We start from the raw sequence: 13,114 nt of genomic DNA, 5'->3' as shown, positions 1-13,114 counted from the left end.
ATCTAAGTTTGGAGCAAAAGAGGCAGAAGGCCAAGGGGACTGAGAAGTTGACTTTGACGACCTCTATTTCTCATCGTCTTTCACCGACTTCTTCCAGGCCAATTTCATTTTCTGTCTCAATTGGTGTGGGGAAGGTTGAACTACACTCACCTCAGCTGGACACAAGGACGAGCTTTATGCCTCAGTCTTTCTTGGTGAATAAGCAGCCGCCGGTAGAAAACTTTACTCTCCCCGTCGGGGAATCGAACCCCGGTCTTCCGCGTGACAGGCGGAGATACTGTCCACTATACTAACGAGGACTGCGGTGTCAGACATTTCGGCACTTGAACGGCCTGATGGCGGTGCTCCAGTGTTTGCCAGGAACATGCAGCGGTAAAGCTCATATTTGCCCAGTTTTCCTGGATTGCACCCTTTCAGTCTTACATACTGTGGTCAAACAGTCATACGGTCCACAATCCAGGAAACCAAGGGAGCATCTACCAGCAAAGCAATGGGGAAATCAAAGAACATGACTCTCACAGTGTTACCTAACCCGTCCAGGTCAACATAGGCCGAGTAATGGGCATCTGGCAAAACCAATCCAGATCTTCAAATCCCACCTTTGGTTTGGCACGTCCCAGTTTGTTGCTTCAGCGCACCTCTACAGAGCCTCATTAGTTTCCTTTGCGACACAGGCTGCTGCTGGAGTAGAGGCTGACAGAGGTGCAGAGGTTTGATCTGATCGGCCAAGGGGAGGTAGGGCTATCGTGTGCCGTGTGACTCCTTCTACGCTGGCATACGGCAGGTCCAGTGTCCTATTACCCTGGCTGGACGCTACGCAAAGCACTTTATGTTTGGCACAGTCGCAGCTAGTGTAGCCGGTTGATATTCCCCAATACTGAGTTGAAGTCATCCGGGCGCTGCATCGGGAGTCACCAGTGATTGAGTGCACGACAAGAATCTTGGACCAAGTGTGCAGATTGTCGCTGACCGTTTCCGTAGTGTAGTGGTCATCACGTTCGCCTCACACGCGAAAGGTCCCCGGTCCGAAACCGGGCGGAAACAGTTGACTGTGTTGCTTTTTCAGATTGCAAATAGGGAAGTTTGTGCAGAAAGATACGCTGCTTGTTGCTGCTTAGTACTTTTGTCATTCTTGGTGAATAGTCATCAGCGGGTAGACACTCACCTCAAAATAACTTGTTTTCCAGCATTTCAAGTATTTTGAGTTCAGAAAGCAAGCGCATTACAGCAAGCATTTGCCCACACCCTATTTTGTCTGTTTCCGTAGTGTAGTGGTTATCACGTTCGCCTAACACGCGAAAGGTCCCCGGTTCGAAACCGGGCGGAAACATCTTTCTTTGCTCCTTTTTCTGCCTAAAATGAATAAACAGATATGTCCATTCATATGCAGAATCTGTATTCCAAGGACAACAGTTGTGTTGTCAGAGGTATTCCGCTTACCTCTTGTAGTCTGAGTAGTATTGACCGGACGCATTTTAGCGGGCGTTGATTATATGCGAGAAGAAATCAATCTAAGTTTGGAGCAAAAGAGGCAGAAGGCCAAGGGGACTGAGAAGTTGACTTTGACGACCTCTATTTCTCATCGTCTTTCACTTAGGGTATTTTGCCGACTTCTTCCAGGCCAATTTCATTTTCTGTCTCAATTGGTGTGGGGAAGGTTGAACTACACTCACCTCAGCTGGACACAAGGACGAGCTTTATGCCTCAGTCTTTCTTGGTGAATAAGCAGCCGCCGGTAGAAAACTTTACTCTCCCCGTCGGGGAATCGAACCCCGGTCTTCCGCGTGACAGGCGGAGATACTGTCCACTATACTAACGAGGACTGCGGTGTCAGACATTTCGGCACTTGAACGGCCTGATGGCGGCGCTCCAGTGTTTGCCAGGAACATGCAGCGGTAAAGCTCATATTTGCCCAGTTTTCCTGGATTGCACCCTTTCAGTCTTACATACTGTGGTCAAACAGTCATACGGTCCACAATCCAGGAAACCAAGGGAGCATCTACCAGCAAAGCAATGGGGAAATCAAAGAACATGACTCTCACAGTGTTACCTAACCCGTCCAGGTCAACATAGGCCGAGTAATGGGCATCTGGCAAAACCAATCCAGATCTTCAAATCCCACCTTTGGTTTGGCACGTCCCAGTTTGTTGCTTCAGCGCACCTCTACAGAGCCTCATTAGTTTCCTTTGCGACACAGGCTGCTGCTGGAGTAGAGGCTGACAGAGGTGCAGAGGTTTGATCTGATCGGCCAAGGGGAGGTAGGGCTATCGTGTGCCGTGTGACTCCTTCTACGCTGGCATACGGCAGGTCCAGTGTCCTATTACCCTGGCTGGACGCTACGCAAAGCACTTTATGTTTGGCACAGTCGCAGCTAGTGTAGCCGGTTGATATTCCTCAATACTGAGTTGAAGTCATCCGGGCGCTGCATCGGGAGTCACCAGTGATTGAGTGCACGACAAGAATCTTGGACCAAGTGTGCAGATTGTCGCTGACCTTTTCCGTAGTGTAGTGGTCATCACGTTCGCCTCACACGCGAAAGGTCCCCGGTCCGAAACCGGGCGGAAACAGTTGACTGTGTTGCTTTTTCAGATTGCAAATAGGGAAGTTTGTGCAGAAAGATACGCTGCTTGTTGCTGCTTAGTACTTTTGTCATTCTTGGTGAATAGTCATCAGCGGGTAGACACTCACCTCAAAATAACTTGTTTTCCAGCATTTCAAGTATTTTGAGTTCAGAAAGCAAGCGCATTACAGCAAGCATTTGCCCACACCCTATTTTGTCTGTTTCCGTAGTGTAGTGGTTATCACGTTCGCCTAACACGCGAAAGGTCCCCGGTTCGAAACCGGGCGGAAACATCTTTCTTTGCTCCTTTTTCTGCCTAAAATGAATAAACAGATATGTCCATTCATATGCAGAATCTGTATTCCAAGGACAACAGTTGTGTTGTCAGAGGTATTCCGCTTACCTCTTGTAGTCTGAGTAGTATTGACCGGACGCATTTTAGCGGGCGTTGATTATATGCGAGAAGAAATCAATCTAAGTTTGGAGCAAAAGAGGCAGAAGGCCAAGGGGACTGAGAAGTTGACTTTGACGACCTCTATTTCTCATCGTCTTTCACCGACTTCTTCCAGGCCAATTTCATTTTCTGTCTCAATTGGTGTGGGGAAGGTTGAACTACACTCACCTCAGCTGGACACAAGGACGAGCTTTATGCCTCAGTCTTTCTTGGTGAATAAGCAGCCGCCGGTAGAAAACTTTACTCTCCCCGTCGGGGAATCGAACCCCGGTCTTCCGCGTGACAGGCGGAGATACTGTCCACTATACTAACGAGGACTGCGGTGTCAGACATTTCGGCACTTGAACGGCCTGATGGCGGTGCTCCAGTGTTTGCCAGGAACATGCAGCGGTAAAGCTCATATTTGCCCAGTTTTCCTGGATTGCACCCTTTCAGTCTTACATACTGTGGTCAAACAGTCATACGGTCCACAATCCAGGAAACCAAGGGAGCATCTACCAGCAAAGCAATGGGGAAATCAAAGAACATGACTCTCACAGTGTTACCTAACCCGTCCAGGTCAACATAGGCCGAGTAATGGGCATCTGGCAAAACCAATCCAGATCTTCAAATCCCACCTTTGGTTTGGCACGTCCCAGTTTGTTGCTTCAGCGCACCTCTACAGAGCCTCATTAGTTTCCTTTGCGACACAGGCTGCTGCTGGAGTAGAGGCTGACAGAGGTGCAGAGGTTTGATCTGATCGGCCAAGGGGAGGTAGGGCTATCGTGTGCCGTGTGACTCCTTCTACGCTGGCATACGGCAGGTCCAGTGTCCTATTACCCTGGCTGGACGCTACGCAAAGCACTTTATGTTTGGCACAGTCGCAGCTAGTGTAGCCGGTTGATATTCCCCAATACTGAGTTGAAGTCATCCGGGCGCTGCATCGGGAGTCACCAGTGATTGAGTGCACGACAAGAATCTTGGACCAAGTGTGCAGATTGTCGCTGACCGTTTCCGTAGTGTAGTGGTCATCACGTTCGCCTCACACGCGAAAGGTCCCCGGTCCGAAACCGGGCGGAAACAGTTGACTGTGTTGCTTTTTCAGATTGCAAATAGGGAAGTTTGTGCAGAAAGATACGCTGCTTGTTGCTGCTTAGTACTTTTGTCATTCTTGGTGAATAGTCATCAGCGGGTAGACACTCACCTCAAAATAACTTGTTTTCCAGCATTTCAAGTATTTTGAGTTCAGAAAGCAAGCGCATTACAGCAAGCATTTGCCCACACCCTATTTTGTCTGTTTCCGTAGTGTAGTGGTTATCACGTTCGCCTAACACGCGAAAGGTCCCCGGTTCGAAACCGGGCGGAAACATCTTTCTTTGCTCCTTTTTCTGCCTAAAATGAATAAACAGATATGTCCATTCATATGCAGAATCTGTATTCCAAGGACAACAGTTGTGTTGTCAGAGGTATTCCGCTTACCTCTTGTAGTCTGAGTAGTATTGACCGGACGCATTTTAGCGGGCGTTGATTATATGCGAGAAGAAATCAATCTAAGTTTGGAGCAAAAGAGGCAGAAGGCCAAGGGGACTGAGAAGTTGACTTTGACGACCTCTATTTCTCATCGTCTTTCACTTAGGGTATTTTGCCGACTTCTTCCAGGCCAATTTCATTTTCTGTCTCAATTGGTGTGGGGAAGGTTGAACTACACTCACCTCAGCTGGACACAAGGACGAGCTTTATGCCTCAGTCTTTCTTGGTGAATAAGCAGCCGCCGGTAGAAAACTTTACTCTCCCCGTCGGGGAATCGAACCCCGGTCTTCCGCGTGACAGGCGGAGATACTGTCCACTATACTAACGAGGACTGCGGTGTCAGACATTTCGGCACTTGAACGGCCTGATGGCGGCGCTCCAGTGTTTGCCAGGAACATGCAGCGGTAAAGCTCATATTTGCCCAGTTTTCCTGGATTGCACCCTTTCAGTCTTACATACTGTGGTCAAACAGTCATACGGTCCACAATCCAGGAAACCAAGGGAGCATCTACCAGCAAAGCAATGGGGAAATCAAAGAACATGACTCTCACAGTGTTACCTAACCCGTCCAGGTCAACATAGGCCGAGTAATGGGCATCTGGCAAAACCAATCCAGATCTTCAAATCCCACCTTTGGTTTGGCACGTCCCAGTTTGTTGCTTCAGCGCACCTCTACAGAGCCTCATTAGTTTCCTTTGCGACACAGGCTGCTGCTGGAGTAGAGGCTGACAGAGGTGCAGAGGTTTGATCTGATCGGCCAAGGGGAGGTAGGGCTATCGTGTGCCGTGTGACTCCTTCTACGCTGGCATACGGCAGGTCCAGTGTCCTATTACCCTGGCTGGACGCTACGCAAAGCACTTTATGTTTGGCACAGTCGCAGCTAGTGTAGCCGGTTGATATTCCTCAATACTGAGTTGAAGTCATCCGGGCGCTGCATCGGGAGTCACCAGTGATTGAGTGCACGACAAGAATCTTGGACCAAGTGTGCAGATTGTCGCTGACCTTTTCCGTAGTGTAGTGGTCATCACGTTCGCCTCACACGCGAAAGGTCCCCGGTCCGAAACCGGGCGGAAACAGTTGACTGTGTTGCTTTTTCAGATTGCAAATAGGGAAGTTTGTGCAGAAAGATACGCTGCTTGTTGCTGCTTAGTACTTTTGTCATTCTTGGTGAATAGTCATCAGCGGGTAGACACTCACCTCAAAATAACTTGTTTTCCAGCATTTCAAGTATTTTGAGTTCAGAAAGCAAGCGCATTACAGCAAGCATTTGCCCACACCCTAATTTGTCTGTTTCCGGTGTGTAGTGGTTATCACGTTCGCCTAACACGCGAAAGGTCCCCGGTTCGAAACCGGGCGGAAACATCTTTCTTTGCTCCTTTTTCTGCCTAAAATGAATAAACAGATATGTCCATTCATATGCAGAATCTGTATTCCAAGGACAACAGTTGTGTTGTCAGAGGTATTCCGCTTACCTCTTGTAGTCTGAGTAGTATTGACCGGACGCATTTTAGCGGGCGTTGATTATATGCGAGAAGAAATCAATCTAAGTTTGGAGCAAAAGAGGCAGAAGGCCAAGGGGACTGAGAAGTTGACTTTGACGACCTCTATTTCTCATCGTCTTTCACTTAGGGTATTTTGCCGACTTCTTCCAGGCCAATTTCATTTTCTGTCTCAATTGGTGTGGGGAAGGTTGAACTACACTCACCTCAGCTGGACACAAGGACGAGCTTTATGCCTCAGTCTTTCTTGGTGAATAAGCAGCCGCCGGTAGAAAACTTTACTCTCCCCGTCGGGGAATCGAACCCCGGTCTTCCGCGTGACAGGCGGAGATACTGTCCACTATACTAACGAGGACTGCGGTGTCAGACATTTCGGCACTTGAACGGCCTGATGGCGGCGCTCCAGTGTTTGCCAGGAACATGCAGCGGTAAAGCTCATATTTGCCCAGTTTTCCTGGATTGCACCCTTTCAGTCTTACATACTGTGGTCAAACAGTCATACGGTCCACAATCCAGGAAACCAAGGGAGCATCTACCTGCAAAGCAATGGGGAAATCAAAGAACATGACTCTCACAGTGTTACCTAACCCGTCCAGGTCAACATAGGCCGAGTAATGGGCATCTGGCAAAACCAATCCAGATCTTCAAATCCCACCTTTGGTTTGGCACGTCCCAGTTTGTTGCTTCAGCGCACCTCTACAGAGCCTCATTAGTTTCCTTTGCGACACAGGCTGCTGCTGGAGTAGAGGCTGACAGAGGTGCAGAGGTTTGATCTGATCGGCCAAGGGGAGGTAGGGCTATCGTGTGCCGTGTGACTCCTTCTACGCTGGCATACGGCAGGTCCAGTGTCCTATTACCCTGGCTGGACGCTACGCAAAGCACTTTATGTTTGGCACAGTCGCAGCTAGTGTAGCCGGTTGATATTCCCCAATACTGAGTTGAAGTCATCCGGGCGCTGCATCGGGAGTCACCAGTGATTGAGTGCACGACAAGAATCTTGGACCAAGTGTGCAGATTGTCGCTGACCGTTTCCGTAGTGTAGTGGTCATCACGTTCGCCTCACACGCGAAAGGTCCCCGGTCCGAAACCGGGCGGAAACAGTTGACTGTGTTGCTTTTTCAGATTGCAAATAGGGAAGTTTGTGCAGAAAGATACGCTGCTTGTTGCTGCTTAGTACTTTTGTCATTCTTGGTGAATAGTCATCAGCGGGTAGACACTCACCTCAAAATAACTTGTTTTCCAGCATTTCAAGTATTTTGAGTTCAGAAAGCAAGCGCATTACAGCAAGCATTTGCCCACACCCTATTTTGTCTGTTTCGGTAGTGTAGTGGTTATCACGTTCGCCTAACACGCGAAAGGTCCCCGGTTCGAAACCGGGCGGAAACATCTTTCTTTGCTCCTTTTTCTGCCTAAAATGAATAAACAGATATGTCCATTCATATGCAGAATCTGTATTCCAAGGACAACAGTTGTGTTGTCAGAGGTATTCCGCTTACCTCTTGTAGTCTGAGTAGTATTGACCGGACGCATTTTAGCGGGCGTTGATTATATGCGAGAAGAAATCAATCTAAGTTTGGAGCAAAAGAGGCAGAAGGCCAAGGGGACTGAGAAGTTGACTTTGACGACCTCTATTTCTCATCGTCTTTCACTTAGGGTATTTTGCCGACTTCTTCCAGGCCAATTTCATTTTCTGTCTCAATTGGTGTGGGGAAGGTTGAACTACACTCACCTCAGCTGGACACAAGGACGAGCTTTATGCCTCAGTCTTTCTTGGTGAATAAGCAGCCGCCGGTAGAAAACTTTACTCTCCCCGTCGGGGAATCGAACCCCGGTCTTCCGCGTGACAGGCGGAGATACTGTCCACTATACTAACGAGGACTGCGGTGTCAGACATTTCGGCACTTGAACGGCCTGATGGCGGCGCTCCAGTGTTTGCCAGGAACATGCAGCGGTAAAGCTCATATTTGCCCAGTTTTCCTGGATTGCACCCTTTCAGTCTTACATACTGTGGTCAAACAGTCATACGGTCCACAATCCAGGAAACCAAGGGAGCATCTACCAGCAAAGCAATGGGGAAATCAAAGAACATGACTCTCACAGTGTTACCTAACCCGTCCAGGTCAACATAGGCCGAGTAATGGGCATCTGGCAAAACCAATCCAGATCTTCAAATCCCACCTTTGGTTTGGCACGTCCCAGTTTGTTGCTTCAGCGCACCTCTACAGAGCCTCATTAGTTTCCTTTGCGACACAGGCTGCTGCTGGAGTAGAGGCTGACAGAGGTGCAGAGGTTTGATCTGATCGGCCAAGGGGAGGTAGGGCTATCGTGTGCCGTGTGACTCCTTCTACGCTGGCATACGGCAGGTCCAGTGTCCTATTACCCTGGCTGGACGCTACGCAAAGCACTTTATGTTTGGCACAGTCGCAGCTAGTGTAGCCGGTTGATATTCCCCAATACTGAGTTGAAGTCATCCGGGCGCTGCATCGGGAGTCACCAGTGATTGAGTGCACGACAAGAATCTTGGACCAAGTGTGCAGATTGTCGCTGACCGTTTCCGTAGTGTAGTGGTCATCACGTTCGCCTCACATGCGAAAGGTCCCCGGTTCGAAACCGGGCGGAAACAGTTGACTGTGTTGCTTTTTCAGATTGCAAATAGGGAAGTTTGTGCAGAAAGATACGCTGCTTGTTGCTGCTTAGTACTTTTGTCATTCTTGGTGAATAGTCATCAGCGGGTAGACACTCACCTCAAAATAACTTGTTTTCCAGCATTTCAAGTATTTTGAGTTCAGAAAGCAAGCGCATTACAGCAAGCATTTGCCCACACCCTAATTTGTCTGTTTCCGTAGTGTAGTGGTTATCACGTTCGCCTAACACGCGAAAGGTCCCCGGTTCGAAACCGGGCGGAAACATCTTTCTTTGCTCCTTTTTCTGCCTAAAATGAATAAACAGATATGTCCATTCATATGCAGAATCTGTATTCCAAGGACAACAGTTGTGTTGTCAGAGGTATTCCGCTTACCTCTTGTAGTCTGAGTAGTATTGACCGGACGCATTTTAGCGGGCGTTGATTATATGCGAGAAGAAATCAATCTAAGTTTGGAGCAAAAGAGGCAGAAGGCCAAGGGGACTGAGAAGTTGACTTTGACGACCTCTATTTCTCATCGTCTTTCACTTAGGGTATTTTGCCGACTTCTTCCAGGCCAATTTCATTTTCTGTCTCAATTGGTGTGGGGAAGGTTGAACTACACTCACCTCAGCTGGACACAAGGACGAGCTTTATGCCTCAGTCTTTCTTGGTGAATAAGCAGCCGCCGGTAGAAAACTTTACTCTCCCCGTCGGGGAATCGAACCCCGGTCTTCCGCGTGACAGGCGGAGATACTGTCCACTATACTAACGAGGACTGCGGTGTCAGACATTTCGGCACTTGAACGGCCTGATGGCGGCGCTCCAGTGTTTGCCAGGAACATGCAGCGGTAAAGCTCATATTTGCCCAGTTTTCCTGGATTGCACCCTTTCAGTCTTACATACTGTGGTCAAACAGTCATACGGTCCACAATCCAGGAAACCAAGGGAGCATCTACCTGCAAAGCAATGGGGAAATCAAAGAACATGACTCTCACAGTGTTACCTAACCCGTCCAGGTCAACATAGGCCGAGTAATGGGCATCTGGCAAAACCAATCCAGATCTTCAAATCCCACCTTTGGTTTGGCACGTCCCAGTTTGTTGCTTCAGCGCACCTCTACAGAGCCTCATTAGTTTCCTTTGCGACACAGGCTGCTGCTGGAGTAGAGGCTGACAGAGGTGCAGAGGTTTGATCTGATCGGCCAAGGGGAGGTAGGGCTATCGTGTGCCGTGTGACTCCTTCTACGCTGGCATACGGCAGGTCCAGTGTCCTATTACCCTGGCTGGACGCTACGCAAAGCACTTTATGTTTGGCACAGTCGCAGCTAGTGTAGCCGGTTGATATTCCCCAATACTGAGTTGAAGTCATCCGGGCGCTGCATCGGGAGTCACCAGTGATTGAGTGCACGACAAGAATCTTGGACCAAGTGTGCAGATTGTCGCTGACCGTTTCCGTAGTGTAGTGGTCATCACGTTCGCCTCACACGCGAAAGGTCCCCGGTCCGAAACCGGGCGGAAACAGTTGACTGTGTTGCTTTTTCAGATTGCAAATAGAGAAGTTTGTGCAGAAAGATACGCTGCTTGTTGCTGCTTAGTACTTTTGTCATTCTTGGTGAATAGTCATCAGCGGGTAGACACTCACCTCAAAATAACTTGTTTTCCAGCATTTCAAGTATTTTGAGTTCAGAAAGCAAGCGCATTACAGCAAGCATTTGCCCACACTCTATTTTGTCTGTTTCGGTAGTGTAGTGGTTATCACGTTCGCCTAACACGCGAAAGGTCCCCGGTTCGAAACCGGGCGGAAACATCTTTCTTTGCTCCTTTTTCTGCCTAAAATGAATAAACAGATATGTCCATTCATATGCAGAATCTGTATTCCAAGGACAACAGTTGTGTTGTCAGAGGTATTCCGCTTACCTCTTGTAGTCTGAGTAGTATTGACCGGACGCATTTTAGCGGGCGTTGATTATATGCGAGAAGAAATCAATCTAAGTTTGGAGCAAAAGAGGCAGAAGGCCAAGGGGACTGAGAAGTTGACTTTGACGACCTCTATTTCTCATCGTCTTTCACTTAGGGTATTTTGCCGACTTCTTCCAGGCCAATTTCATTTTCTGTCTCAATTGGTGTGGGGAAGGTTGAACTACACTCACCTCAGCTGGACACAAGGACGAGCTTTATGCCTCAGTCTTTCTTGGTGAATAAGCAGCCGCCGGTAGAAAACTTTACTCTCCCCGTCGGGGAATCGAACCCCGGTCTTCCGCGTGACAGGCGGAGATACTGTCCACTATACTAACGAGGACTGCGGTGTCAGACATTTCGGCACTTGAACGGCCTGATGGCGGCGCTCCAGTGTTTGCCAGGAACATGCAGCGGTAAAGCTCATATTTGCCCAGTTTTCCTGGATTGCACCCTTTCAGTCTTACATACTGTGGTCAAACAGTCATACGGTCCACAATCCAGGAAACCAAGGGAGCATCTACCTGCAAAGCAATGGGGAAATCAAAGAACATGACTCTCACAGTGTTACCTAACCCGTCCAGGTCAACATAGGCCGAGTAATGGGCATCTGGCAAAACCAATCCAGATCTTCAAATCCCACCTTTGGTTTGGCACGTCCCAGTTTGTTGCTTCAGCGCACCTCTACAGAGCCTCATTAGTTTCCTTTGCGACACAGGCTGCTGCTGGAGTAGAGGCTGACAGAGGTGCAGAGGTTTGATCTGATCGGCCAAGGGGAGGTAGGGCTATCGTGTGCCGTGTGACTCCTTCTACGCTGGCATACGGCAGGTCCAGTGTCCTATTACCCTGGCTGGACGCTACGCAAAGCACTTTATGTTTGGCACAGTCGCAGCTAGTGTAGCCGGTTGATATTCCCCAATACTGAGTTGAAGTCATCCGGGCGCTGCATCGGGAGTCACCAGTGATTGAGTGCACGACAAGAATCTTGGACCAAGTGTGCAGATTGTCGCTGACCGTTTCCGTAGTGTAGTGGTCATCACGTTCGCCTCACACGCGAAAGGTCCCCGGTTCGAAACCGGGCGGAAACAGTTGACTGTGTTGCTTTTTCAGATTGCAAATAGGGAAGTTTGTGCAGAAAGATACGCTGCTTGTTGCTGCTTAGTACTTTTGTCATTCTTGGTGAATAGTCATCAGCGGGTAGACACTCACCTCAAAATAACTTGTTTTCCAGCATTTCAAGTATTTTGAGTTCAGAAAGCAAGCGCATTACAGCAAGCATTTGCCCACACCCTATTTTGTCTGTTTCGGTAGTGTAGTGGTTATCACGTTCGCCTAACACGCGAAAGGTCCCCGGTTCGAAACCGGGCGGAAACATCTTTCTTTGCTCCTTTTTCTGCCTAAAATGAATAAACAGATATGTCCATTCATATGCAGAATCTGTATTCCAAGGACAACAGTTGTGTTGTCAGAGGTATTCCGCTTACCTCTTGTAGTCTGAGTAGTATTGACCGGACGCATTTTAGCGGGCGTTGATTATATGCGAGAAGAAATCAATCTAAGTTTGGAGCAAAAGAGGCAGAAGGCCAAGGGGACTGAGAAGTTGACTTTGACGACCTCTATTTCTCATCGTCTTTCACTTAGGGTATTTTGCCGACTTCTTCCAGGCCAATTTCATTTTCTGTCTCAATTGGTGTGGGGAAGGTTGAACTACACTCACCTCAGCTGGACACAAGGACGAGCTTTATGCCTCAGTCTTTCTTGGTGAATAAGCAGCCGCCGGTAGAAAACTTTACTCTCCCCGTCGGGGAATCGAACCCCGGTCTTCCGCGTGACAGGCGGAGATACTGTCCACTATACTAACGAGGACTGCGGTGTCAGACATTTCGGCACTTGAACGGCCTGATGGCGGCGCTCCAGTGTTTGCCAGGAACATGCAGCGGTAAAGCTCATATTTGCCCAGTTTTCCTGGATTGCACCCTTTCAGTCTTACATACTGTGGTCAAACAGTCATACGGTCCACAATCCAGGAAACCAAGGGAGCATCTACCTGCAAAGCAATGGGGAAATCAAAGAACATGACTCTCACAGTGTTACCTAACCCGTCCAGGTCAACATAGGCCGAGTAATGGGCATCTGGCAAAACCAATCCAGATCTTCAAATCCCACCTTTGGTTTGGCACGTCCCAGTTTGTTGCTTCAGCGCACCTCTACAGAGCCTCATTAGTTTCCTTTGCGACACAGGCTGCTGCTGGAGTAGAGGCTGACAGAGGTGCAGAGGTTTGATCTGATCGGCCAAGGGGAGGTAGGGCTATCGTGTGCCGTGTGACTCCTTCTACGCTGGCATACGGCAGGTCCAGTGTCCTATTACCCTGGCTGGACGCTACGCAAAGCACTTTATGTTTGGCACAGTCGCAGCTAGTGTAGCCGGTTGATATTCCTCAATACTGAGTTGAAGTCATCCGGGCGCTGCATCGGGAGTCACCAGTGATTGAGTGCACGACAAGAATCTTG

The 13,114-nt window shown here is 48.9% G+C and overlaps 25 non-coding genes across 25 annotated transcripts; 16 read left to right on the top strand and 9 right to left on the bottom strand.

Annotated features, from left to right (window-relative positions):
- Positions 1 to 227: 227 nt before the first annotated feature.
- trnad-guc (transfer RNA aspartic acid (anticodon GUC)) lies at positions 228 to 299 on the bottom strand. The gene has a single exon. It is a non-coding gene; the product is annotated as a tRNA-Asp (tRNA).
- Positions 300 to 971: 672 nt separating this feature from the next.
- On the top strand, positions 972 to 1,044 carry trnav-cac (transfer RNA valine (anticodon CAC)). Its single transcript has one exon. It is a non-coding gene; the product is annotated as a tRNA-Val (tRNA).
- A 213-nt stretch (positions 1,045 to 1,257) lies between these two features.
- Positions 1,258 to 1,330, top strand: trnav-aac (transfer RNA valine (anticodon AAC)). The gene has a single exon. It is a non-coding gene; the product is annotated as a tRNA-Val (tRNA).
- A 420-nt stretch (positions 1,331 to 1,750) lies between these two features.
- On the bottom strand, positions 1,751 to 1,822 carry trnad-guc (transfer RNA aspartic acid (anticodon GUC)). The gene has a single exon. It is a non-coding gene; the product is annotated as a tRNA-Asp (tRNA).
- Positions 1,823 to 2,494: 672 nt separating this feature from the next.
- On the top strand, positions 2,495 to 2,567 carry trnav-cac (transfer RNA valine (anticodon CAC)). Its single transcript has one exon. It is a non-coding gene; the product is annotated as a tRNA-Val (tRNA).
- Positions 2,568 to 2,780: 213 nt separating this feature from the next.
- On the top strand, positions 2,781 to 2,853 carry trnav-aac (transfer RNA valine (anticodon AAC)). Its single transcript has one exon. It is a non-coding gene; the product is annotated as a tRNA-Val (tRNA).
- Positions 2,854 to 3,259: 406 nt separating this feature from the next.
- Positions 3,260 to 3,331, bottom strand: trnad-guc (transfer RNA aspartic acid (anticodon GUC)). Its single transcript has one exon. It is a non-coding gene; the product is annotated as a tRNA-Asp (tRNA).
- Positions 3,332 to 4,003: 672 nt separating this feature from the next.
- On the top strand, positions 4,004 to 4,076 carry trnav-cac (transfer RNA valine (anticodon CAC)). Its single transcript has one exon. It is a non-coding gene; the product is annotated as a tRNA-Val (tRNA).
- A 213-nt stretch (positions 4,077 to 4,289) lies between these two features.
- trnav-aac (transfer RNA valine (anticodon AAC)) lies at positions 4,290 to 4,362 on the top strand. Its single transcript has one exon. It is a non-coding gene; the product is annotated as a tRNA-Val (tRNA).
- Positions 4,363 to 4,782: 420 nt separating this feature from the next.
- Positions 4,783 to 4,854, bottom strand: trnad-guc (transfer RNA aspartic acid (anticodon GUC)). Its single transcript has one exon. It is a non-coding gene; the product is annotated as a tRNA-Asp (tRNA).
- Positions 4,855 to 5,526: 672 nt separating this feature from the next.
- trnav-cac (transfer RNA valine (anticodon CAC)) lies at positions 5,527 to 5,599 on the top strand. Its single transcript has one exon. It is a non-coding gene; the product is annotated as a tRNA-Val (tRNA).
- Positions 5,600 to 5,812: 213 nt separating this feature from the next.
- trnav-aac (transfer RNA valine (anticodon AAC)) lies at positions 5,813 to 5,885 on the top strand. Its single transcript has one exon. It is a non-coding gene; the product is annotated as a tRNA-Val (tRNA).
- Positions 5,886 to 6,305: 420 nt separating this feature from the next.
- On the bottom strand, positions 6,306 to 6,377 carry trnad-guc (transfer RNA aspartic acid (anticodon GUC)). Its single transcript has one exon. It is a non-coding gene; the product is annotated as a tRNA-Asp (tRNA).
- Positions 6,378 to 7,049: 672 nt separating this feature from the next.
- On the top strand, positions 7,050 to 7,122 carry trnav-cac (transfer RNA valine (anticodon CAC)). The gene has a single exon. It is a non-coding gene; the product is annotated as a tRNA-Val (tRNA).
- Positions 7,123 to 7,335: 213 nt separating this feature from the next.
- On the top strand, positions 7,336 to 7,408 carry trnav-aac (transfer RNA valine (anticodon AAC)). Its single transcript has one exon. It is a non-coding gene; the product is annotated as a tRNA-Val (tRNA).
- A 420-nt stretch (positions 7,409 to 7,828) lies between these two features.
- Positions 7,829 to 7,900, bottom strand: trnad-guc (transfer RNA aspartic acid (anticodon GUC)). The gene has a single exon. It is a non-coding gene; the product is annotated as a tRNA-Asp (tRNA).
- Positions 7,901 to 8,572: 672 nt separating this feature from the next.
- Positions 8,573 to 8,645, top strand: trnav-cac (transfer RNA valine (anticodon CAC)). The gene has a single exon. It is a non-coding gene; the product is annotated as a tRNA-Val (tRNA).
- A 213-nt stretch (positions 8,646 to 8,858) lies between these two features.
- On the top strand, positions 8,859 to 8,931 carry trnav-aac (transfer RNA valine (anticodon AAC)). Its single transcript has one exon. It is a non-coding gene; the product is annotated as a tRNA-Val (tRNA).
- A 420-nt stretch (positions 8,932 to 9,351) lies between these two features.
- trnad-guc (transfer RNA aspartic acid (anticodon GUC)) lies at positions 9,352 to 9,423 on the bottom strand. The gene has a single exon. It is a non-coding gene; the product is annotated as a tRNA-Asp (tRNA).
- Positions 9,424 to 10,095: 672 nt separating this feature from the next.
- trnav-cac (transfer RNA valine (anticodon CAC)) lies at positions 10,096 to 10,168 on the top strand. Its single transcript has one exon. It is a non-coding gene; the product is annotated as a tRNA-Val (tRNA).
- A 213-nt stretch (positions 10,169 to 10,381) lies between these two features.
- trnav-aac (transfer RNA valine (anticodon AAC)) lies at positions 10,382 to 10,454 on the top strand. The gene has a single exon. It is a non-coding gene; the product is annotated as a tRNA-Val (tRNA).
- Positions 10,455 to 10,874: 420 nt separating this feature from the next.
- Positions 10,875 to 10,946, bottom strand: trnad-guc (transfer RNA aspartic acid (anticodon GUC)). Its single transcript has one exon. It is a non-coding gene; the product is annotated as a tRNA-Asp (tRNA).
- A 672-nt stretch (positions 10,947 to 11,618) lies between these two features.
- On the top strand, positions 11,619 to 11,691 carry trnav-cac (transfer RNA valine (anticodon CAC)). Its single transcript has one exon. It is a non-coding gene; the product is annotated as a tRNA-Val (tRNA).
- A 213-nt stretch (positions 11,692 to 11,904) lies between these two features.
- Positions 11,905 to 11,977, top strand: trnav-aac (transfer RNA valine (anticodon AAC)). The gene has a single exon. It is a non-coding gene; the product is annotated as a tRNA-Val (tRNA).
- A 420-nt stretch (positions 11,978 to 12,397) lies between these two features.
- trnad-guc (transfer RNA aspartic acid (anticodon GUC)) lies at positions 12,398 to 12,469 on the bottom strand. Its single transcript has one exon. It is a non-coding gene; the product is annotated as a tRNA-Asp (tRNA).
- Between the last annotated feature and the right edge of the window lie 645 nt (positions 12,470 to 13,114).

The sequence above is a fragment of the Semicossyphus pulcher genome, unplaced genomic scaffold, assembly GCF_022749685.1.
Source record: "Semicossyphus pulcher isolate SPU_LCO1_2020_fin unplaced genomic scaffold, fSemPul1.0.p SCAF_11, whole genome shotgun sequence".
Lineage (NCBI taxonomy): Eukaryota > Metazoa > Chordata > Actinopteri > Labriformes > Labridae > Semicossyphus > Semicossyphus pulcher.
Note: the sequence above shows the minus strand (reverse complement) of the source record. Positions and strands in the feature narration are given on the sequence as shown.